The sequence below is a fragment of the Loxodonta africana genome, chromosome 10, assembly GCF_030014295.1.
Source record: "Loxodonta africana isolate mLoxAfr1 chromosome 10, mLoxAfr1.hap2, whole genome shotgun sequence".
Classification (NCBI taxonomy): Eukaryota; Metazoa; Chordata; class Mammalia; order Proboscidea; family Elephantidae; genus Loxodonta; species Loxodonta africana.
In genome coordinates, this window is record NC_087351.1 from 109,869,604 (window position 1) to 109,892,170 (window position 22,567).

A 22,567-nucleotide genomic window follows, 5' to 3' on the forward strand; every position below is an offset into this window, starting at 1 on the left:
TGCTGGAGAGAGGCTCCCTGCACAGGAAGCTGCCTTTTGAATCACAAAGGTTTTTTAAGGATCTTAAAAAAAATATATTGCAAACACCTGGGAGGGGGGAGGGCATTTCTAGCTTTCTAACCTGTTTGCTAAAGGTTGACTGGTTTGTGGTTTTTACTGGGGGAAGGTTTTGACAATTTACTGGGATGCAGCTGGGTAAGAAAACTGAAATGAACCAAATGAGCTGATGACACGCTGTCTCAAGTGCACATCTGCAGCACAGCCCAGCTTCAGACCCCTGAGGAGCTCCTGGGAACCACCGTGACTTTCATTCCAGAAAATGCAACTGCAGCAAGCACTCCCAGTTCCTCTGTGGGCAGCGGTCATCTTGACCACCCAGCTGCCTTCCCAGGAGAGTGAAGCCATCATGTGGTCAGAGCGCCTGGAATACCAACCGTTAGCCATACAACCAAATCTGGAAAAGAGCATGCTTCCTAAGTAACCTTTAATTTTCGTTCACTCACTCATCATATCTAGAGAGCAGCAACCCTGTGCAGTATGCAAAAGGCCACCCTAGAAGACATCTCGCCAGCACGGGGGTTACAGTCACTCTAGAGGGGCAGACACATGGAGGAGAACGGAGTCCAGGCGCAACAACTTGTATGCTGGAGACGCATGGCACACCAGGGCGGGCAGAAGAGAACCCATCTGGGGGCCAGGACAAGGTTCCACGAGGCAGGACCACTGAACAGGAGCGAAGGGATACGGGCTTGGCTAGCAAGAAATGGCAGGCACGAGGGCTGTCCCCGCCCCTCACAACGTCCTCATACGTCCTCAGCAGGAGTGTGTGCAGGCTTGGTTCCAGCCACACTGCAGGGGCTCAACCAACCTCACAGCAACCCTGAGTGGGCACCACTGTCACCACCACCGGCAATGCGGTGCCTGAGATCCACGCTTGCCCAAGGTGCCTGGCAACTAGGTGGGGCCAGATGTGCACCCAGCAGCGTGGCTCTGTGGATGTTACGAGCAGCTGCCTCCCTACCACCCATTTCATCAGGACCAGTGAATAACCCTGATGAAATCGCGGTCTAAGGAGCCCCCATTTAAACGGCTTTGCTCCCGCCTACATCTGGTGCCCAGCCTGACACCTCACAGGTGCTCTGTGAAGGTTTGGATGCGGGGATAAGCAAATTAAGGAACCTACTGGTCACTAACTCATTCTAGCAATAGGAGGTGACCCATCGTGTCCCTGAAGACGCTGAGCTGTTCTCACTGAGAACACCCCTTTGGTGCCCTCCCTCCGTCTATCTAACTCCCCTTACACCTGTGCTCCGCACCTTCTCCTCCAAGACACTTTCCTGGAGTCCACTCCCACCCCAGCTAGCACAACCCCTCCAGGGGCGTCACCATCCCCAGCACTGACCACACTACACAGAAGGGCAAGCCTGCTTGGGTCTGCAATACTGGCACGATGTGCCACAGTTGGCAGTGACAGAGATCGCCACAGGCTGCCACCACCACTCCACACACACAGCCTGCCTGTCCCCCCATGAGGTAGCCACGTGCGTGGGCTCCATCTGACAGACCAGGACACTGAGGCACAGAGAAGTCATGCTATGGTCCATGTGGCTCACCAAAATTCATACCCAGGCACACAGCTTCCATAAGCCACATTCCTAGCACCCATATACCACTCTTCCAGCACCCGATGAAAGTTCGCTAAAACGAATTGGAAAAGACGGGTTTTCCCTGGGGGCTTTACCTCATGGGAGCTGGCTGGATTGGGATTACAGAAAAACTTTTAAGAAAATACTGTAGTCTTCCTTGTATTTGTTGTCATTAGCTGCCGTTGAGTCGGTTCCGACTCATGGCGATCCCGTGTGTGCAGAGTAGAACTGTGCTCCACAGGGTTTTCAAGGCTGTGATCTATCTTTCTGGCTAGTAGTTGAATGCTTATCTGTTTGCGATACCCAGGGACTCCGTAGTCTTCCTAAACCCCGTTTCAAGAGAGGTGCAGTAAGCGAACACTCTGGACAGAACCAGAGCCACTGTGTGTGTCAGGTCCTGGCTGACTGGAACAACCTCACAGCAGCGCTGCTGAGCAGAGGGAGCCAGCAGAGGTGGCGTGAGGACGTGTCTTTCTGTCGTGGCTGTACTTCACAGAGCTCACTAGAGCAGCTGAAGAGCCTCAGAGGAGCTGTCATCAAAGGACACAGCACACTCGGGGGCCACTCTGGGCACTCCCCACGAAAGAAGCGCCAGCAGAGCTCTGCCTTTCAAATCAGCGATCGAGGCTTGTGCCCAGCGGCTGCCTCCCGCCTGCCCGCCCCCAACAGCCACAGTGTTGTGACGTGGTCCTTCCTCCCACTGGATCTTCTTTGTCCAGGGACCCTGAGCCCAATGCAGCCAGGACCCTGGGCTCCACCACGACTAGGCCTCCCGGGGTCTTAAATATTAAGAGTCTTGTGCCTCCTGGAACAGACACACCTAGAGAGCTGGGGCTGAAGGCTAGCCTAGGTCTGAGACGCCCAAGCATGTTCTGGGTAGTGGGCAACATTGGGAAAGAGACAGAAGAGGGCATGGGTGCCTCTTGGAGCAGTGGTAGGAGGCTGGCAGAGGGATGAGGAGGGGTCACAGGCTCCAGTACGCCTGCCTGAGAACCAAGGGCAGCAAGCAAATGCTCAGTGCATGCCTCGCAGTGCCAGGCCCAGAGGGCTGGAGAGAGTGGACTGCCAAGAGCCTATGGAGGAGGCCTCCTCTAGCGCCACGCCACAGAGAAGGCGGTGATGGCAGAGACAGGTGAAGTGGCTCCAGTGGGTGCTCCATCAGTGCCACTTGGCTTTGGACTTGGTAACAATCCTACAGGCGAGGGGCAGCCTGCTCGCCTCACACCCAGTCTCCCCGCTCTCTCTCCATGTGGGACAGAGTGGAAAGTAGGTTCAAGTTCACAGCACAGGCTCTGACTCCCTGACACCAACACTACCCTGCACGAGGGCTTTTCTGAATCTCAGATTCCTTGTCCATAGGGAAGGAGTATCACTATCTACAAGTCTGATGGAGCCCTGGTAGCACAGTAGTTAAGTGTTACGGCTGCTAACCAAAAGGTCAGCAGTTCGAATCCACCAGCCGCTCCTTGGAAACCCTATGGGGCAGTTCTACTCTGTCCTATAGGGTCGCTATGAGTCAGAATCGACTCGATGGCAATGGGTTTGGTTTTTACAACCCTGATGGGAGTCCTCAGGTGGTGTTTAGTCAAGTGCCCAGCGGCTAGCTGAAAGGCTAGCAGTTCAAGTCCACCCAGAGGCATGTTGGAAGAAAGGGCTGACAAACTGGCCACTGAAAACTCTATGGAGCACAGTTCTACTCTGACACACATGGGGTCGCCAAGAGGCAGAGTTGACTCAACGGCAACTGGTTTGTTTTTGGTTTGGTATATAAGCTTTATGAAGTTGATTTGATTTTGAACTGATATATGTAAAATGCTCCCAAAAGTATAAGCTGTCCCACAAAATGTAAGGCACAACTGATAGAAAACACAGCTGGTATCCACAAAACACTCAATAATTTTTCAAAGCTTAACTCAGCCTAAATACACGTAGAGAGACCTAAAGAGCCCTCACCACTGATTGGAATGAGCACAGCCGAAAGTATCCGTTCATTACACAGCAATAATGAAATTCACACTCTAACTCAGGCAGATTAGCTAATAGCATTAATGTACATTGACATGAACTTAATGCAAATTACAGAAACATCCCTGTAGGTCTCGTTCGGACCTCAACAAAATGCTCAAAAGCATCACTACCATCTTCAGGTGTTCCATCGCTTCACAAGTAGACAACCCGGATACCAAAAAGAACATGAACTAACCAACGGTGTGAGTGGCATCCTGCCAGAAGGGAAAGCCCACGGCATCACTTGGTCCTCTTGGGGCCTCAGAATCAGGGTCCCCTGAGAACCCAAGAGGAAGTGGGGAGAGAGCACGAGAAAAAACACAAAATACAGACAAAACTTTGTGGCTTACATACAGACTTAATTATTTGCCAAAAATCTAACAGAATGCTTATTTGATAAGGCTATGTGCTGACCCTGACCATCAGATGTTACCTGGTCTCAGAAAAGGGGGGTAGTGTAATTCTGGCTGCTTCTCCAGGCAACAGGAGGTCCAGGGACTTCAAGCATGAAACAGGAAGTCACTGGGTCACCAATCAAGGTCTGAAGAGGCCCCAGTTACAAGGAGCAGATCCTCTTTACAAACACAAATGTGAACCTGAACAGTAGGTAAAAGAAATATCAAAAGCTGATGCAAACTCCCAGGTATCTAATTCAAAAGAAATGAAAACACATCTTCACACAAAAACTTGTATACCTGTGTTCACTGCAGCATTCCTCAGAATAGCCAAAAAGGGGAAACAACCCAAGGTCCATTAATGGACAAATGGGTAAACAGACTGTGGTATATCCATAAATGGAATATCATTCAGCCTAGAAAGGAATGAAGTACTGACATATGCTGCCACATGGATGAACCTTGAGAACATTACGTTAAATGAAAGAACTTAGTCACTAAAGACCATATATTGCATGCTGGCACTCAGATGAAATGTCCAAAATAGACAACGGTTGCACAATCCTGCCAATAAGCTAAAAACCACTGAGGTTTATTTAAAGTGTACATTTTAAATAGGTGAACTATATGATACGTGACTATATCAATAAAGCTGTTATTTAAGAAAAGTGACACAACCAGGCCAAAGGCCAAATATCCAAGCGTTGATATCACTTAATGAGATGCAGCTCACTCACTCAAAAAAAAGGAGGGGGAGAGGAACAATATTAGTACAGTGCTTACCATGCCAAAAACTGCGTTGAGTTTGGTGTACCCCTTCCAAAAAATTTTAAATAAGCTTCTCACAGTCCAAAACAACCCTTCTACCTGCTTTGGTAACTTTTCCCCTCAAAGCCTCACAGTCAAAGCTCAACAAATTTCTTAAAAAGAAAACCAATCTTAACTTTACTGTAAAATATAAATTACACATGTATATATAAATGCAGCACTTTTAAATGCAAGGGAGAAGCACCACTGTGGAATCCATCAAACTTTTTTTTTTTTTTGAAGGTATTCATTTGCTTGTTCCTTCCTGCTATGAAGTAAGTAAGAGCACCTGGATTTTTAAGACCCCCAAAATATTTACAAGCCTTGATGTAAAGAAAACACATTCATTAACTGAACACAAAATTCATAAGAATAAAAATAAACCTTGTGTGTAAAAGGAGCAACTAACTGGTTTACAGAAAGACTCCATCCTCTAACCCTAACAGCAGAGCTCCCAGCTACCAAGTTTTCAACAACCCAACTAACAGAAAGCAACCCAAGGCTGATGTGGTAACCGAAGGATGATTGTGCAATTGGCTAAAATTGTCACTACAATAATGTATGTTTGTTTTCCGCAGGAAGAGAATCATGTCTACTCACAACTCACAATGAGTCAACCAGTGTGTAAAATATTTTACATAATGGGAAAATTTATTGTGACCCAAAAGTTCAGCATGTTCTCATTAAGTTACCAGAAATTACAGACGTGAAGATACTTCTGTTAACTTAACCAAAATCAAGAAAAGAAACTACCTCAGATACGTACACATTTTCGACTTGGGAGATCTAATCCTTTTTATGCTACCGTATTTCAAACTACTCAGATTGGTAAATCCATAGTTTAAATACGGAATGAAGACAACCTGCATGTTGATAACACAGGTAATTTAAAGTTGGTTTTGACACGTGCTAACCTATATAGTGAAACAATGTCAAAGCCCGACACGGGTGGCTTCAGGCTTTATACACACCCCTACCGCAAAGTGGTTTTTCCAACGTGATGATACCATCTTCAGCGTTAATGGCGCCTTCCCACTGTGCCTCAGGGTGAAGAAAAAAACTTCTGTGGAAAATCTTATAGCGTTGCATCCATTTAACATTTTACATATGTTATAGACAGTGTTTTTTTTTTTTATCCCAGTTAAAGAAAAATATTTAAGCAATTAAAACACATAAAATTTTTCTACTATGACCTTTAAAAATTCCTCCATATCCTATAACTGCCTAAAGGCCATACTTGGAAGCTGACATGTTTATACATGCAGTACAATGCAAATATTTTAAACTACATAATCTACCTATATACCTTTACACACACCTTAAAAAATTGAGCATTTCCAATTCCATAAACAATACACCTGTAGCACATATTTTTTACTTTATAGGTAGGTCCCAAGGGTAACTATAGAACACAAGAGTGAGTCTCTTTTAGGCTCCGACACTATTTACAAATATTAACTATGAAACTGCTGGTGTTATAAAACCCCAGAATGTGTTTTGAAGGAAGTTTTTACAACACAAACTCTATTCTTAACTATCTTAAGTATGTCAAAATATGTGGCAAAAGGCCATTCTCATAAGCCTTCTGAAACTGTAATATCTCTTATAAAACCAAAAAGAAGGAAAATGTGCTTTTGCCTCAGTGTCATGGCTCATTACATCCTAAGTCAAGTACCCTGGACAAAAATAATTCTAAACTGAAACAGCAATCTTTGATATACGTTTTCGGGTGAGTTTTAATTCAGTTTATCTAACCAAAAGGTCAGTGGTTCAAATCCACCAGGCGCTCCTTAGAAACTCTACGGGGCAGTTCTCCTCTGATCTATAGGGTCGCTATGAGTTGCAATCGACTCGACGGCAACGGGTTTGGTTTTTTGGTTTTAATCCATCAAAGACCACAGAAAACTCTGGAAATAATGGAAGTAGCATACTGTGACATCTGCCTCAGGAACACACTATTTTGTTCTCCGTCATTTTGGAATGTTTGAAAAATGCGCGTCTCGGTGTATTTGGGTACTAGTGCTTCCTTTTCTAATTAAAGCAAAGGCAGGCTTTCCTGCGGCCTGGCAATTAAACATTTTCAAAAGGCAGGCGCCATTTCAGAACGCAGGCAAATTAAAGATTCCTATCTACATAAAAAATGTACCTTAAAATATTCAAATAAAACTATCTACATAAAAAATGTACCTTAAAATATTCAAATAAAACTATACTCATGGCATTTTAAAAGTCAGAAAAACGTATATTAAATCCATTAGTGTTTAACAAATTTGGCCTGGACAAGAGGGCAGAGCGCATGACTACAAGACCCTGCCTCTTGAGGAATGTCTAGTCCTGATGGACAGCCGGTGGGGACGGCAGACATCCAAAGGGCCAGAGACAGGAGACAAGACCTCATGCAGGGGTTCATCTCAGGCCTGTGAGCAAGCCTGTCTAGTATGAAGGTGGCATCACTCTCTGCTCCTTGAACCCCCTGTGGCCAATGGAAGACAACCCAGGACAACCCAGAAAAGCTACCTCCTAGGCTGAGAGCACAAACATCTGTGATGCTCATGTCACGGCAGAGTGTTCCTTCTGTCAGGCCCTGTATGACGTATGACACACCTGAAGCAGTCAGCACCTGAAAGCCACATTTCTCAAAAAAAAAAAAAGAGGAACACTGGCGAATAAGCTGTACCTTTCAGTAGTACCGGCAGGACTCTTGCACTTTGCAGCAGTGGCGTGAAAACTGGCAGGTGGCAGGGCAAGGACCTCCTCTGTGTTCCCAGCAGCCGGCATTGTTGCTGTTGCTGGTTGCCGTCTAGTCCGCTCCGACTCGTGACGACCCCACGTGTGCAGAGTGGAACTGCGCACACGGTTTTCAAGGCTATGACCTTTCGGAAGCATATTGCCAGGGCTGTCTTCCTAGGCGTCTCTGAACCACCCATTTTCCGGCACCCAGCGTAACGCCAGACAAACATGCCTGGTAAAACAGGCCCAAGAGCCCTCACCTACAATTCTGAAGTCCAAAAAGCTCTAAAAAAAGGAAAAGTGTTCATAATTCACTTGGCGGCATGCCCTGACCTCAGGCTAGGCTATTCACGGTCTTCACTTGTCCTGCCTGGCGCAAACACTCACATACTTCACTGCAAAAACATTAGTGTTTGACTACAAAGTGTTGCCTGGATGTCCACGGTTTATGGTACATTCACTGATTCTGTTCTAACACCTTGAAAACTCTAAATTCCAAGCACAGCTGGCCCAAGAGTTTCAGATAAAGGCGTGTGGCCCTGTGGTGGCTCAGTTAAAATAGTCGAGCACTTGCGAAGATGGTGACACACTAGTCCTGTGACTGGACAGCAGGAAGAAGCCCCTGTGATGGTCAGGCAACAACAGCAGTCTGTATTAAAAATCTGGATTCACAGAGCTGCTCGCGCTACACTTTCCAGCTGCACTAGGTGCTGGGGGAGACTAGGGTGAAGCAGGCTGACAGGGTCCCTAAGCCATGGACTCACCGACTGGAGGTGAACGGCAGTAAAAGGGGGCCCCCCTCTTGCTGGACAAATATAAACTTGGGGAGCGTGTGAAGGAAAGAGGATGCTGTGATAGATACAAAGAGGGCCTACCGCAGGGGGGTCCTCCAGGAGGCCTGAGGAGTGGCCAGGGAGTGCTGCAGGCAAAGTGGGGACAGAGGACAAGGGTACAGGAACAGGGACATAGGGATGGGGTGCATCCACTCTGGGAATTCCTGACCTAGGGTGACAGCACAGTGGGTGAGGGGCGCCCAAGAGAAGCAGCACGCACGGGGTCCAGATGGGCAGGTATAGGAAGCTGCAGGGTTTGAAGTGTGATGGGAATAAGGGCCACAGGACCTATTCGTGCAAACCAGCTACGAAGTGCAAATCAAGCACCCCCCAGGCTGCAACAGTCTTACCTGTCAACAAGATGGACCAAACCTCTGATGTCTAAAGTACTCCCAACCCATGGAGTAGCTCTGTGGGGTGAACCAAACTGTTCACAGCACTTCCTGGCAAAAGGGTTGAAGAACCTTAATTGGAGGGCAGGAGGTGGATGGGGGGACTTAATCATACTAAAATTTTATAGAAAGAATAAAAAAAGCAGGCAGTGCAATAAATAGGAAAGAACCACAAGTTTTCATCACTAAAAAAAAAAAAATTTTTTTTTTCATCACTACTGCATGTTAAATATTGAAAAGGTTGGCTAAGGCACTACACTCAGCTCATCCAAACTACTGTGCCAGATAAGAAGACAGGCAGCGCGACTGTGCAGTGTGCTAGAACCCAGGGACAAGGGCCTAACATTTCCTAGGAAGGCACCGCACTCAGGAGCCCAGCGCAGGTCCTGCCTCTCCACCCTCACCTCCAAGCTCAGGAGGTGAGGCTGGAAGGCAAGAGGGAACCCCATTCTACCTGCAGACACCCCACCGTGGCTTCCTGGCCTTCCCCAGTGCAGGCTGAAGTGGCTTGCCAAACAACTATTAAGAGCCATAAATGGAGGGATATTTGGAGCAGATGCAAAAGCTCTATTAAGGATAACAAAATGGGTGAGTGAATCTCCAACTCTTTAAGGTTAAATACTCACTTGGGTGGGATTTAACCACATAACAATACAACCCGGTCATGAAGAGGCTCCGCAAACTTTTCCTCCAAAATACTCCCAAAGGCATGGGAGAGAGAACCCTGAGGGCAGGCGCTTTGAAGCAACTCACTTTATCTGAAGTCTTATGTTTAATATTAAAAATCCAGGCACGTTTTATATTTAACTCCATAACACATCCTTAAACACCCCTCGCACCCTTGTCACCCTCTGCTTTTGGAAACAGAAGCAATCTGAAGAGAAATGTTCTCAGCCTCCCACTGCCAAACCAAAGGCCTGGGAGGTCTACTCTGCCTTCTCTCAGGTGAGAGAACAGGGCTCGCCCTCCACTCCAGCACTGGATCTCAGCCCCCGCTCCCTCACCCATTCTCCTGGACCATTGCCACCAATGCATGTAGAAGAGATATGTCCCCAGTCTCTGCACCCCCTCCCCCAACGCCCCATCATTCTGTCCACTTTAGAGCAAACGCTTTCACAGACTTGCCAATACACTCATCCCTTCCTCCCCTAAAAACACAACTCATGCTTCCACCCACCAGTCAACCGTGGCCTACAGACACCACTCTTGCCAAAGCCCCCAAAGCCCTCCATGATGCCAAATCCAATGGTCAATCCTCACTCCTCGTTCTGTTTGGCATCCACGCAGCAGCTGCCATACCTCATCACGGCCCCCAAACATTTCCTTCACTAGACTTCCGGCCACGGTGTCGGCTCTCCTCTAATGTGTCCTCTGTCTCTGGGACCTCCTGCTGGCTTTTCTTCCTCGGGGCTCCATCCTCTGACCCATCTTTATTCACACTCACTCCTGAAGACATCTCACCCAGTCTCATGGCTTTTTATAACTCCCAATATGTATCTCTAGCCCCACCTCCCCTGAGATTTCTAAACATGAATATCCAATTACCAACTCAACATCTCCACTTGCATATCCAAAAAGCAGCTCAAACTTAACAGGCCCAACACTGAATAATTGGTGCCCTCTCCACTGCCCCCACCTCTAGCAATCCCTGGCTCAGTAAGTGGCAGCATCCAAGTGCTTAGGTCATAAAGGCCTCACTTCCTTACACACACCACATCCAATTCATCAGCAAAGACTGTCAGCTCCATCGTAAAAACATACCCCAAATCCAACCACTTCTCACCAAGGTCAAGTCAGACTAGCCCCCTTGCTGCTTCTAAAACATTCCAAGCATATTCCCACTTCAGGACCTTTGTGCTTCTTGATCCCTCTGCCTACAACATTCTCTTTCCAGATCTGTGTATGGCTCCCTGCCTTACTGCCCTCAGTCCCTACTCAAACGCAATGCTACTCGCTCAGAAAGGCCTTCCCTGACAACTCTACTAGAATAGTTCTCCCATCACACTCAATCCCTGAAGCCTATTTCCTTTTCCTACTTAACACCTCTCTTTGTTTAGCATTAACTGATATATTTACTAGTTTGCTGACTATCCTTCTCCTCCATTAGAATATAAACTCCAAGAGGGCAAGAATTTGGATCCTTCCACCACTGTGTTCCCAACCCTTGGAGCAGAGTCCAACTCAGGGTGGGGCTCAGTCAGTATTTGTTGAGTGAATTTGTACTCATTCAATGACTTTATAACACAAATGCTTGCTTTCACGCCCTAGACTTAGAAGTACAGTACACTTGTTTCCCAAGTCTTCCTTGTGAACTCTGCCCTGGCAGCAGTCACAGCTGTACACAAAGGCCTAGCTACAAGGTCGCTCATCACAGTACTGTGTAAAAGTGTACAATAAAGAAGACTGGAAACAACCTAAGTGTCCAACAACAGAGAACACAATCAAGAAACTTTGACGCAATCACAAAATTATCATAGAACCAATCATTATTATAATAAATATGCTACTAAAAAATACTTCTGTCCAACAGAAATATGAGACTCAAACATACGATTTTAAATCTTCTAATAGCCACATTAAAAAAAGTTAAAAGAAATAGATAAAATTATTTTTATGTATACTACTTAAAAAAAAAGCCCATTATAAAATTGTACTATTTCAACATTGATTTAATAAAAATACTATTAGTTAGCTATTTTGCGGGCTTTTTTCTCCACACTAATCCGCTAAATCTGGCATGTAGTTTACACTTAAAGCATACCTCCATCTGGACTGGCCACATTACAAGTGTCCTCACTACCACAGGTGGCTCATGGCTACTATACTGGATATCACAGAAAAAGGTAAATGATGTCATAAGTGAAAAAAACAAGTTATATTTTGCGGAAATTGACAAAGTGATCCTAAAATACATGCAGAAATGCAAGGGACCCAGAACAGGAGAAACAATCTTGAAAAAGAAGAACAAATTTGGAAGAGTCATACTTCCTGATTTCAAAACTTACTACAAAGCTACAGTAGTCAAGACAGTGAGGTACTGGCATAAGGATAGATATATAAATCAACAGACTAGAACTGACAGATCAGTTATAAACCCTTACATTCATGGTCAACTGATTTTTGACAAGGATGCCAAAACAATTTAATGGGGGAAAGAACAGTCTTTCCGTCAAATGGTGTCAGAACAACTGGATCTCTACATGCACTAGAATGCATGCGGACCCCTACCTCACACTACACACAGAAACTAGCTCAACATGCACTAGAGGCTAAACGTAAGAAGACCATATAACTCTAATAAGAAAACATAGGTGTGTATCTTCACGACCTTGGATTATACAATGGCTTCTTAGATATGACACCAGAAGCACGAGCAATGAAAAGAATAAAATAAATTGGTTCACCAAAATTAGGCCTCTGCATCAAAGGACACCATCAGAAAAGTGAAAAGACAACTCACGGAATGGGAGAAAATATCTGGAAATCACATATCTGATAAAGGAAATGTATCCAGAATATATAAAGAACTCTTGTTGTTAGTTCCCACCAAGACATATACAACTCATGGAGACCCTATGTGTGCAGAGCAGAACTGCTCCATGGCGTTTTCAAGGCTGTGACCTTCTGGAAGCAGATCACCAGGTGTGTCTTCTGAGGCGCCTCTGGGTGTGTTCAAACCACCAACCCTTCAGCCAGTAGTTGAGCACATAACCGTTTGCGCTACTCAGGAATTCCTGATAAATGAATTTTATCTAGAATATATAAACTCTGAAAACTTAATAATAAAAAAACAAATAACCCCATTTTAAGATAGGCAAAAGATCTGAATAGACATTTCTCCAACAAAGATATGCTAATGATCAGTAAGTACATGAAAAGGTGCTCAGTGTCCTTAGTCATTAGGCAACGCAAATCAAACCCACAATCGGATACCACTTCATTCCACTAGGACGGCTGAAATAAAAAGAGACAACAAGTGTTGAGCAGGATGAGGAGAAACTGGAGCCCTCATACACTGCTGGTGGAAACACAAACTGTCTCAGCAACTTTGGAAAACAGGCTGGCAGTTCCTCAAAATGTCAAACATATGACCCGGCAATTTCACTGATAGGTATATACACTAGAGAAATGAAAACTTATGTTTACAAAAAATATATTCAAGAATGTTCCTAACAGCATTGCTCATGACAGCCAAATAATGTAAACAATCAAATGTGCATCAGCTGAAGAATGAATAAACAAATGTGGTATATCCATACAATGGAATATTACTCGGCTGTAAAAAGGAACAAAGTGTTGGTACATGCCACACATGGATGAACCTTGGAAACGTTATGCTAAGTGAAAGAAGCCAGCCACATAAGATCACATATTATGTGATTTCCATTTATTAAAAATTTCCAGAATAGGGAAATCCATAGAGAGAGAAAGTAGTTAAGTGGCTGCCAGGGCTCAAGGGGAGCCCTGGTGGCCCTGTGGTTAAGAGTTCGGCTGCTAACCAAAAAGTCTGCAGTTCAAATCTACCAGCCACTCCTTGGAAACTGTACGGGGCAGTTACTCTGTCCTATAGGGTTGCTATGCTTCGGAATCAACTCCGTGGCAATGGGTAGGGTGGAGGGAAAGACAGAATAGGAAGTGTCGACTAATGGGTACAGGTTTTTTTTTTGTTCTAAAATTTCTAATGTTCTAAAATTAGATAGTGGTGATAGTTGCAAAACTCTCTGGATATACTAAACACCACTGAACTGAACATTTAAAAGGATGAATTTTTTTATGTGAATTATATCTCAATAATGCTGTTATTCAAAAAGCAAGTTATAAAACAGTATAATTCTATTTTTATATAAAGAAAATATATATATGTATTCTAAAGATGGTTTAGAAGAGTATATTTGTAATTATCTAGGTGGGCAGAAGTCTAAGTATTTTTTTTTTTCCATCTCTTAATTTAACTAATTTTTTTCATTAACATTTTTCTCTTGTGAACCCCTGAGGGAGCGGGAGAGCAGTGGAATGCAGACCCCAAATCCTTGTAAAAAGACCAGACTTAAAGGTCTGACTGAGGCTAGAAGGACCGCTGAGGTTATGGTCCCCAGACCTGCTGTTAGCCCAAGAAAGGAACCATTCCCAAAGCCAACTCTTCAGATAGGGATTGCACAGGACTATGGGATAGAAAACGATACTCACGAAGAGCGAGCACCTTGGATCAAGTGGACACATGAGACTATGTGGGCAGCTCCTGCCTGAAAGGGAGATGAGAGGGCTGAGGGGGTCAGAAGCTGGTTGAATGGACACGAAAGCAGAGAGTGGAGGGAAGGAGTGTGCTGTCTCATTAGAGGGAGAGCAACTAGGAGCATATAGCAAGGTGTACATAAATTTTTATATGAGAGACTGATTTCGTTTGTAAACTGTCACTTAAAGCACAATTTAAAAATGGTATTATTTATGTTGCCATTTTTGCAAAAATACTTAAGATTATGCTTCCCCAAAAGTGAGGAATTATATACACCAAAAAAATTAAGAGTGATGAGACGATGGGCAATATTTTCTTTTTGCTTATTTGTATTTTCTAAATATTCTGTGGATACACTGGATTATTTCCTGAAACATTCAAAACACACACACATACACCTCTTCCTGCAACTCTAAAATTCTAATATAAGGGACAGCATGGCCCTTGGGGAGCAAAGGAAGGAACGCCGAGTGTAAGCAGATGTCAGTCACGTGGATGACCTCCTCGGATATGAAGTCCACGTGGGCCTGTCCACGCCGAATCCCCAAAGGAGGCCTAAGCAGTTCTAGGGGTACTGTCTAACCAACTCCCTGGACAGAGTTTCCTGAGGGGAGGAAATACAGCACAGCTAAGGATCGTGACCTGGGCCCTCGGACTGTGGCAGTTCTCAGGGGTGAGGCTGGAAGGAGGCTCAGGATGGAAAGATGGGGGGACTGGCCACCCGGGGCGGCTAGAAATCTTCAGGAATAATCTTGCTGTAGACCAGCTCTTGCTGAAGGACTCCGGTGGAAAGAACTGCTATTTGGCTGGAGAGTACCCTCTTCACAATGTTAGTCCACCTTAGCAACTTCTGATGAAGCTGAGAATCAGATGAAGAGGCTTTAATGAAGGCCTTTGTCACCGTCATACTCAGAAACAAAGGTTCTGACCTCTGCAAAAAAACACAGTCCACCCCTGAAGTCTTCTTAAAACCAAACGACCGTCTAGGTCACCTAGTAGAAAATGTCTGTCTTGAGCACTATACTCTTTTACGTACTATCTATATGGGATCGAATTGATAACGATTTGAAAGATTAGACAGGAACCTTAGGGGGCAGTGAGTTTATGTTAACGGAGGAGAAACAACTCAGAAAAGGAGGGTGGGAATGACTGCACAACTTGAGGAATGTAATCAATGTCACTGAACCGTACATAGAAGCTGTTGAACCGGTGTATGTTTTGTTGTGTATATTCTCAACAAAACAAAATAAAAAAAAAAAGAGGCATAACTAGCCCCTATCTCCCACCAAAAAAGGAGAAAAAACAGTCCATAATGCCCAGGACTCGCTGTTGCTGAGGCTTCGGGCGCTGGACGCACTGAAAGTGCTCGTGGCTGGCTCACACACACACTGATTCAGAGAGCTGTGGGGAGGCTTGACAGGACTGCTGAGCCGGCAACAATCAGGGCAGGTCAGCAACCCCTCAATCACTGGGCTATTCTTCACTCCGCTGTAACATAAAAAATCTGTAAAGTACAGAACCTGATTTCTATATAATGATTTAAGTACATATACAACGAAAAAAGACTCAATGACTACACCAAAATGTTAATCGTGGGAGGATCACAGGAGGGAATTATTTTCTTTGTTTTTATCTTCCTGCATTTTCTTTGGGTATACAAAAGCCTACTGCTGTTGTGTCACGTCCAACACATCAAGACCCTATAGGACAGAGTAGAACTGCAGTACAGGGTTTCCAAGACGGTAATCTTTACGGGAGCCGACTGCCACATCCTTCTCTTGCGGAGTGGCTGGTGGGCTCAAACTGCCGACCTTTAAAGTGAGGATGCCTTTATCCAGCTTTCTCCTGGGAAACTTCCTTCTGGAAACTAGAGACTACAGGTTCTGCCTTCAAGGACATCTGCCATCAAGAATCCAGATTGTGAATGTCTGCTAGAGTCAGGGCACCTCTTCTACATTTCATCTCTCAGGGTATACATCCACACCTAGGTGGGCTGATTTGATATGGCAAACAAAACTGCAGTTCTCTACCTAGAAGTTTACCAACTGAAGTACAATTATTACTTGGGCAAGAATTTTTCTATCTTTCTGGAGAATCTCTCGAATTCCTCAATTTACGGAGTCATCAAGACTTCATACATGTCTGCTGCCGATCAGGAAACACAAACAATCATGATAAGCCAGAGACCAAATTTTCGGCCTTAAACTAGGAATTCTGGACCCGTTTCCACATCCAGTATCATGCAGTCAGTGCCCCGTGAAGGCAGAGAATCACTTCTCAACTATCTCACAGGTCAGGATAGCATGCCTCGGAAAAAAAAAAATGGACTAGTCACTTCAGCTTTGCACAATTAACTCTAATTGTGACATCCTCCTACTCAAAAACTTTTGATGGTTCACTACTCACTTCAGAACCGAGTTCAAACTTGCTGATATTTAAAAATGACTGGCCATGAGCCCCTGCTCCCGTTTGTCCCACCACACACTCAGCCCACCCTAAGCTCCAGCCATAGCTCACCGCACCCCAGTCAAGGAACTCGATCTGCAGTCCTCCTCCTGGGTTTTCTCTCACCCTTGCCCCACCCTTGCTGCCCTTGCCATCAAAACACTATTCATCCTGTAAACTCCTGCTCAGTTCCTCTGTAAAGCCTTCCATGACCCTTTAACCCAAGGGTTGGCAAATTTTCTGTAAAGGGCCGGACAGTAAATATTTTAGGCTTTGCCAGTCACATATGGCCTCTGTTGCATATTCTTCTTCATTTATTTTTACAACTCTTTAAAAGTAGAAAACGTTTTCTTAGCCCTGTAGTTTGCCGGCCGTGTTTTGCACACTAGCACTCCCATGCCAGTCAACAGTGCTCTGGCTCTACTACTACGGCTTCTGCGTTCTCCTGCCTGTCTAACGGTGCACGCTTCTGCAGGCTGCTTCCCTCACTACGCTACATGTTCTCTGAAGGTGGGAATGTATGGATTCTACCCCACGTCACCTAGTAAACCAAACCCAAACCCAGTGTCGTCGAGTCAATTCCGACTCATAGCGACCCTATAGGACAGAGTAGAACTGCCCCATAGAGTTTCCAAGGAGCGCCTGGTGGATTCGAACTGCCGCCCCTTTGGTTACCAGCCGTAGCACTTAACCACTACGCCACCAGGGTTTCCACATCACCTAGTACACAATACTAATATACACAAAGTGCTTTGTCCATGGATCTTTTAAATTGATCATTTTTAAGTACAGTGTGTTGAATTTTTTTTCAAATTTTATTTATTTTGTTGTTGTTGTTGAGATTATACACAGCAATCTGCCACCCGTTGCTGTTGAGTCAATTCCAACTCATAGCAAACCTATAGGACAGAGTAGAACTGCTCCGTAAGGTTTCCAAGGCTGTAAATCTTTACAGAAGTAGATTGCCACATCTTTTTCCCCGTGGAGAGGCTGGTGGGTTCAAACCAGCAACGTTTCAGTTAGCAGCCAAGCACTTAACCATTGTGCCACCCGGGCTCCTTTATACACAGAAAACATACACCAATTCAACAGTTTCTACAGATACAATTCAGCAACATCGGTTATAGTCTCCACTTTGTGCAAACATTCTCAGCCTTTTCTGAGTCGTTCTTCCCCCGTTAACATACACTTGCTGACCCCCAAGGTTCCTATCTAATCTTTTGAGTTGCTGTTGTCAATTTGATCCTAGGAGAGAGTTCTTAAAAGAGCATAATGCTCAAGGCAAACATTTTTTATCAGTTAAGCTGGACTACCCTGTTCGGTTTTAAGAAGACTTCAGGGGATATTTTTGGTTTGAGGTTTAAAGATTATCTCAAGGTAATAGTTTCAGGGGTTTATCCAGCCTTCACGGTTCCAGAAAGTCTAGAGTCCAGAAGAATTTGAAATTCTGTGCTTTTCCCTTTTTGATCAGGATTCTTCCACACAATCTTTGATCAAAACTTTCAGTAATGGTAGCCAGGCACCACCCAGTTCTTCTGGTCCCACGGCAAAGGGGGCAGTTGTTCAGGGAGACAATTAGCCATGCATTCCATTTCCTCCTCCTATTCCTGACTCTCCTTCCTCTGTTGCTCCAGGCAAATAGAGACCAATTGCTGTGCCTTGGATGGCCCCTGGCAAGCTTTTAAGACCCCAGGCACTAGGCAAGGAACTAGGAGGTAGAGAGAGTGCTGAATTTTAAAGTTGCTTATTTAAGCAGTTTCCATGACAAGCAGCTGAAGGACTTGTTTTTGGTAAGGCAGATTTCTGATGAGCTTCTTGACTGCAGGAGGATAGCGTGGAATTAGACAGGGAAAACGTCCTCAGTTTAATATCAATTAGATGAGCTGCCAGGTCCAGCTGAGAGGTTTCGCTTCAGAGATTCCAGTGCCCACTGTTCTCTTCCACACAGGTCTTTGAATTCTCTGTTGTAAAAGATTATAAAGCCTGGAAATAATCCTCACTTGGTATACATTCAGTTTCCAGGAAATACGTAAACTTAAAAAAAAAAAAAAAGGCAACCTCATCAACAAGCTGAAAATAATCAAAATTAAGACTAGGGCTCAAGGTTTTCTAAAGACAACCATCAGGCATTTAGGCTCACAGAACGCTTTTTTTCCTTATTAGAAAAATGCACCTTTCGTACTTCCAGCTCATTCCTTCTTGTAAAATGGGTCTATGTCTAGGATCCACCTGCTTGTCTCATTCGGAAGTTTCTCCCATCACCAAAAAATCATCTTAAATAACTTCTCAGACATTTCCTTCTCACAGAGGCCACCTAGGAAGGAATCCCCCAACTCCTGACTAGTACTGTCCTTCTCTCATATGTACTTCCCATGTGGAAACTTAAGAATGTTCCATCATCCACCTTTGGTAAATAAGAGACATGTCGAACTGACCCTCTCTGCCCCCTTTCCCGGTCCTGCTCATCTAAAACACTGATACAGGACTGCTCAGTTATGAACACGTGGACTGTGCATTTTCTCATATCTAACAACACAAGACTCCATTTACTTTAGACATGCCCTAAAGGACTAGTGAACCAAATAAACACTCTGCTTCAGCTTCCTTCCAGCACCGGTTCGCATGCTGGAATAATTACACCGATACCGTGGCACTAGTTTTCCATTTTCTCTTCTGTCATAAGAAAGCCTCGCCAGGCTTTACTTCAGAGAGCTCAGTAACAAAACCAACACGTGCCTAGCTCTGTGCTTCAGGAAGGCAGGAAGGAATACAAAGCTGCTGTGGGGGTCAGAGAACCCCCAGGAGGTGAGGTCACTACACCCCACCCCACACCCACCACTACCTCATTCTTTTACTACTCCAAAAGGTGAGGAAAAAATAACTGACACAAAAATCCCCTATGCAAAAACCCCAGCCCCGCGGGATGGAGGGCGGGTCCCTGTGAATCATCCATTCCTCCTCCCAGCAAAGGCCACGCAGGTGAGGGGTTCTCATCTCTAGACTGCACTGCAAGGGCCGTCTGCCAGCACCTGCAGGAAACAGGCCACAGAACGCAGGGGAGGGGTGGGAAGACAAGAGTGCGGAGGAGAAGGGGCGGCCACCAGCACAGCCACCCAGTCACTGCTGCTTCTGGGCAGGCAGGTTCTTCTGGCAAGAGGCCCACAAGGAGGTCAACGTGCCTGAGCTGGGTCAGGAAGGGCAGGCGCAGGGCCTCGTAAGGAGGGATGCTGTGCTTACTAGGTGCAGTGGGAGGCCGTGGAAGGTTTCCAGGGAAGGCGGGGAGCCTGGAATGGAGCAAGGGCAGGAGCTGAGAGGTCAGTCAGGGCCAGGAGCATTGGCTGGGGCCAGGGAGGTGAGCACAGCAGGGTGCAGGAAGGACTGCCCTGGACTGAAGGTGGGGTTAGCCAAGGAGAGGGACCATTGGCTCCCCAGTCTTCTGGCTGAAGCAACTGGATGGAGGCAGGGAGGAACCGAGAGTTCCGTTAGGGACAGGTTAGGTGAAGTCCAATTGAACACCTGGTAGCCCCTTCCTGTCCTCCACAGTGCCCCAGTCACTCCATCTGTGGGCTGTTGGACAAAGCTGCCCCTGCATCTGCACCTTCTGTCGGCCAGCACCTTCCAGGTCAGCTTGGTGAGGTGCTCTGCTCTTGACCAGCCCCCAGACCCACCAAGCCAGCTCTGCTCTACCTCCTCTGTTCATCTGGACTTGTCTGTTCTCACGCCCTGCTGGGAACACAGGCTTCATGAGGACAGAGCTGCCAGAATCATTCACTGCAGGTCTCCTGCACACACCGAGAGCTCAAGCAGTAGTTGTACAATGAACCCGGGGGTCTAAACCTGAAGCTCCAAAAGATGTATGGGTCAAAGACGTTCAAGGAACTTAGGAACCACAATGGAAAATTATTTCATTTTTCTGATGGCACCAACTAAAAAATTCCCATTCTGTCAACCGAAGTTTTGTCGTAAATTCTGGTATCTTCCGAAGAGTTTTCCAGACTGGGTTGGTAGACACCTGTCCATCTATCCCCCATCTTCCTCTGCTAATGATGAAACACACTTCTAGTTGAGCCTCACTATAGTCGAAATAGTTTTTAATCCTTAAGATCTCATTTAACAATTAAAGAATGAATCTCTGTAGAAAGTACCTCTCCTCATAAAAACATTGTCTTACTAATCATACCCTAGAAATCAAGAAAAGAGTATCTCTGAACAACTTCCAAGCCAGAGTGTTGCTATTGACATTTGGGACTGGGTAACTGCCATCGGGGCTGCCCTGTGTGTTAAGTATGATTACAGCATCCCTGGGTCTATGCACAAAATGCCAGTAGCACCTTCTCCCAAGCAGTGACAACCCAAAATGTCTGCAGACGTTGCCAGAAGTCCCCGCCCCCATGGTGAGAACCGCTCTTCTAGACCGAGTGGCCTTTATCGTTCTTTTTTACACAAATATAGCCAGGGAAACAGTCATCGCATGCAGTTACATCTGAAATGCCTGTTTAAAAACAAGCAGCTCCAATTACACCCTCCGGTGAAACTGAAAGCAAAGCAGGTGCCTGCACACACCCCCCCCCCCCCGGGGAGGTCTGGAGCCGCGTCATCAAGACGCGCCCACCTCTCCTCTGGGGAGAGCCTGGGTCTCAACGTGAGGCGGACTCTCGAGGTGTTGTCGCCCACTGCAGATAAGGGAGCACCCTAGCACACCTCTCCGTTTCCACAGAATGGAGACACCCCAGGCAAAAAAACCCCTGATGACCAGATCCTACAGATACTCACGGAAATGTGGCCACGTGGAGTTACTCTCTACATGTGTAAATGCTGGGGGCTCACAAAGGTGGCCGAGGTGGGCGGCTCCCTGGGTACCTCTGTACCAGCCCACTGCCTCAGCCCTTCTGCACACCAGCCAGGAGAACCTTCCAGAAGTCTTGGGCACTTACAGCTCAGCCTCAGCAGCATCCCTTGGAAGGCTTGCCTTGAGTCCAGTGTTGAGTCCCTACTCAAGGGGGCGTCCAGGACCCGGGAACCCACGGGCCAGGAGCCACGTCTGTCTCGACTGGACATTCCTCCCACCTGTCACCATGTCTCCGTACGCCACTTTCCAGAGAAAAGGTAGTAAGTCTTACACAGTTTAAACCACAAGACATCAGTGTGTCAGATTCTCACATCAGTCCACCACAGCATGTTTGAGGTCTTAACTTTTTCCTTCCCAGGTCAGAAAAGCAGTCACTGAGAAAACAGGCATTCCGATGAGTCTCTCGGCCTTCCAACTCCCCCTTAAAATTTTTGATAATGGGATCAAAACAGTGGGAAATTATCTAAACCAAAGGGCACCTAACACACATGTATAGCACGTGATCCCTTAGAGGCCAACAGGGAAGAAAACTGAAGACAAGTAATTAAGGGGCCAAAGACGCGTCACTCTCCAAAGAGATTCTCCATGCCCAAGGAAGGTCAGAGTCTTTTCTTGTGCTTCCCAAAGCAGGGTGGCACACCGGGGGCTACGGGATCAATCAGTACACGTTCCTGTCCTAGAGGGTCAACTCTGGGACGCAGAAAGAGTTTTAGAGATTTGTAACATTAAGGCACGTATTATGTAGCAGAGTGCCAAGATTCATATAACTTTACCGAAAACAGGTTTCACAAAAAACCTGTTACGAATAGGCTGTTTTAGGAAGCTGCATCATTGGCCCTCTGAAAGGGGACAGTCACACATCCACTCTCCTGTCACGAGGGACGCCTCACCCTGGCGAGTTTGGGACACATGGAGAGTCGTCATCTACTTATTTATTTTTTTAATACTTATTTATTTTTTTAATACTAGCTACCGGAAAATAGCACAATTCTTTTCCTAGCCACAGTCGGTCATGGAGCAAAGGAACCCTGTGGAACCCGCTCAGGAGAACCCAAGATTCTAAGTCTCCACAGACAAAAATAGGTAAAACAAGAAGAAAAAAACGTCAAGCTGATTGTAAAGACACATGCGTAAACATACCACTTCTACTGTTAGCCAACTTCAGAGGGTCACCTCCTTGAAGGTAAGAATTGTATCTGTGCATGTTTTTGTGGTACACACAGCAGTCAA

The 22,567-nt window shown here is 45.8% G+C and overlaps 1 protein-coding gene across 7 annotated transcripts in view; it reads right to left on the reverse strand.

Moving 5' to 3' along the window:
- TRAF3 (TNF receptor associated factor 3) overlaps positions 1-22,567 on the reverse strand; it is a 130,858-nt gene that overhangs the window by 94,280 nt on the left and 14,011 nt on the right. Inside the window, exon 1 of one of the 7 annotated variants that reach the window (XM_064292939.1) lies at positions 4,087-9,855. The exons of 4 other annotated variants lie outside the window; for them this stretch is intronic. The gene's annotated coding sequence lies outside the window, so the exon portion shown is untranslated. Of the gene's footprint in view, positions 1-4,086; positions 9,856-22,567 lie in introns of those variants that run through there. 2 more of the 7 variants (XM_064292941.1, XM_064292935.1) reach the window with 2 other exon arrangements.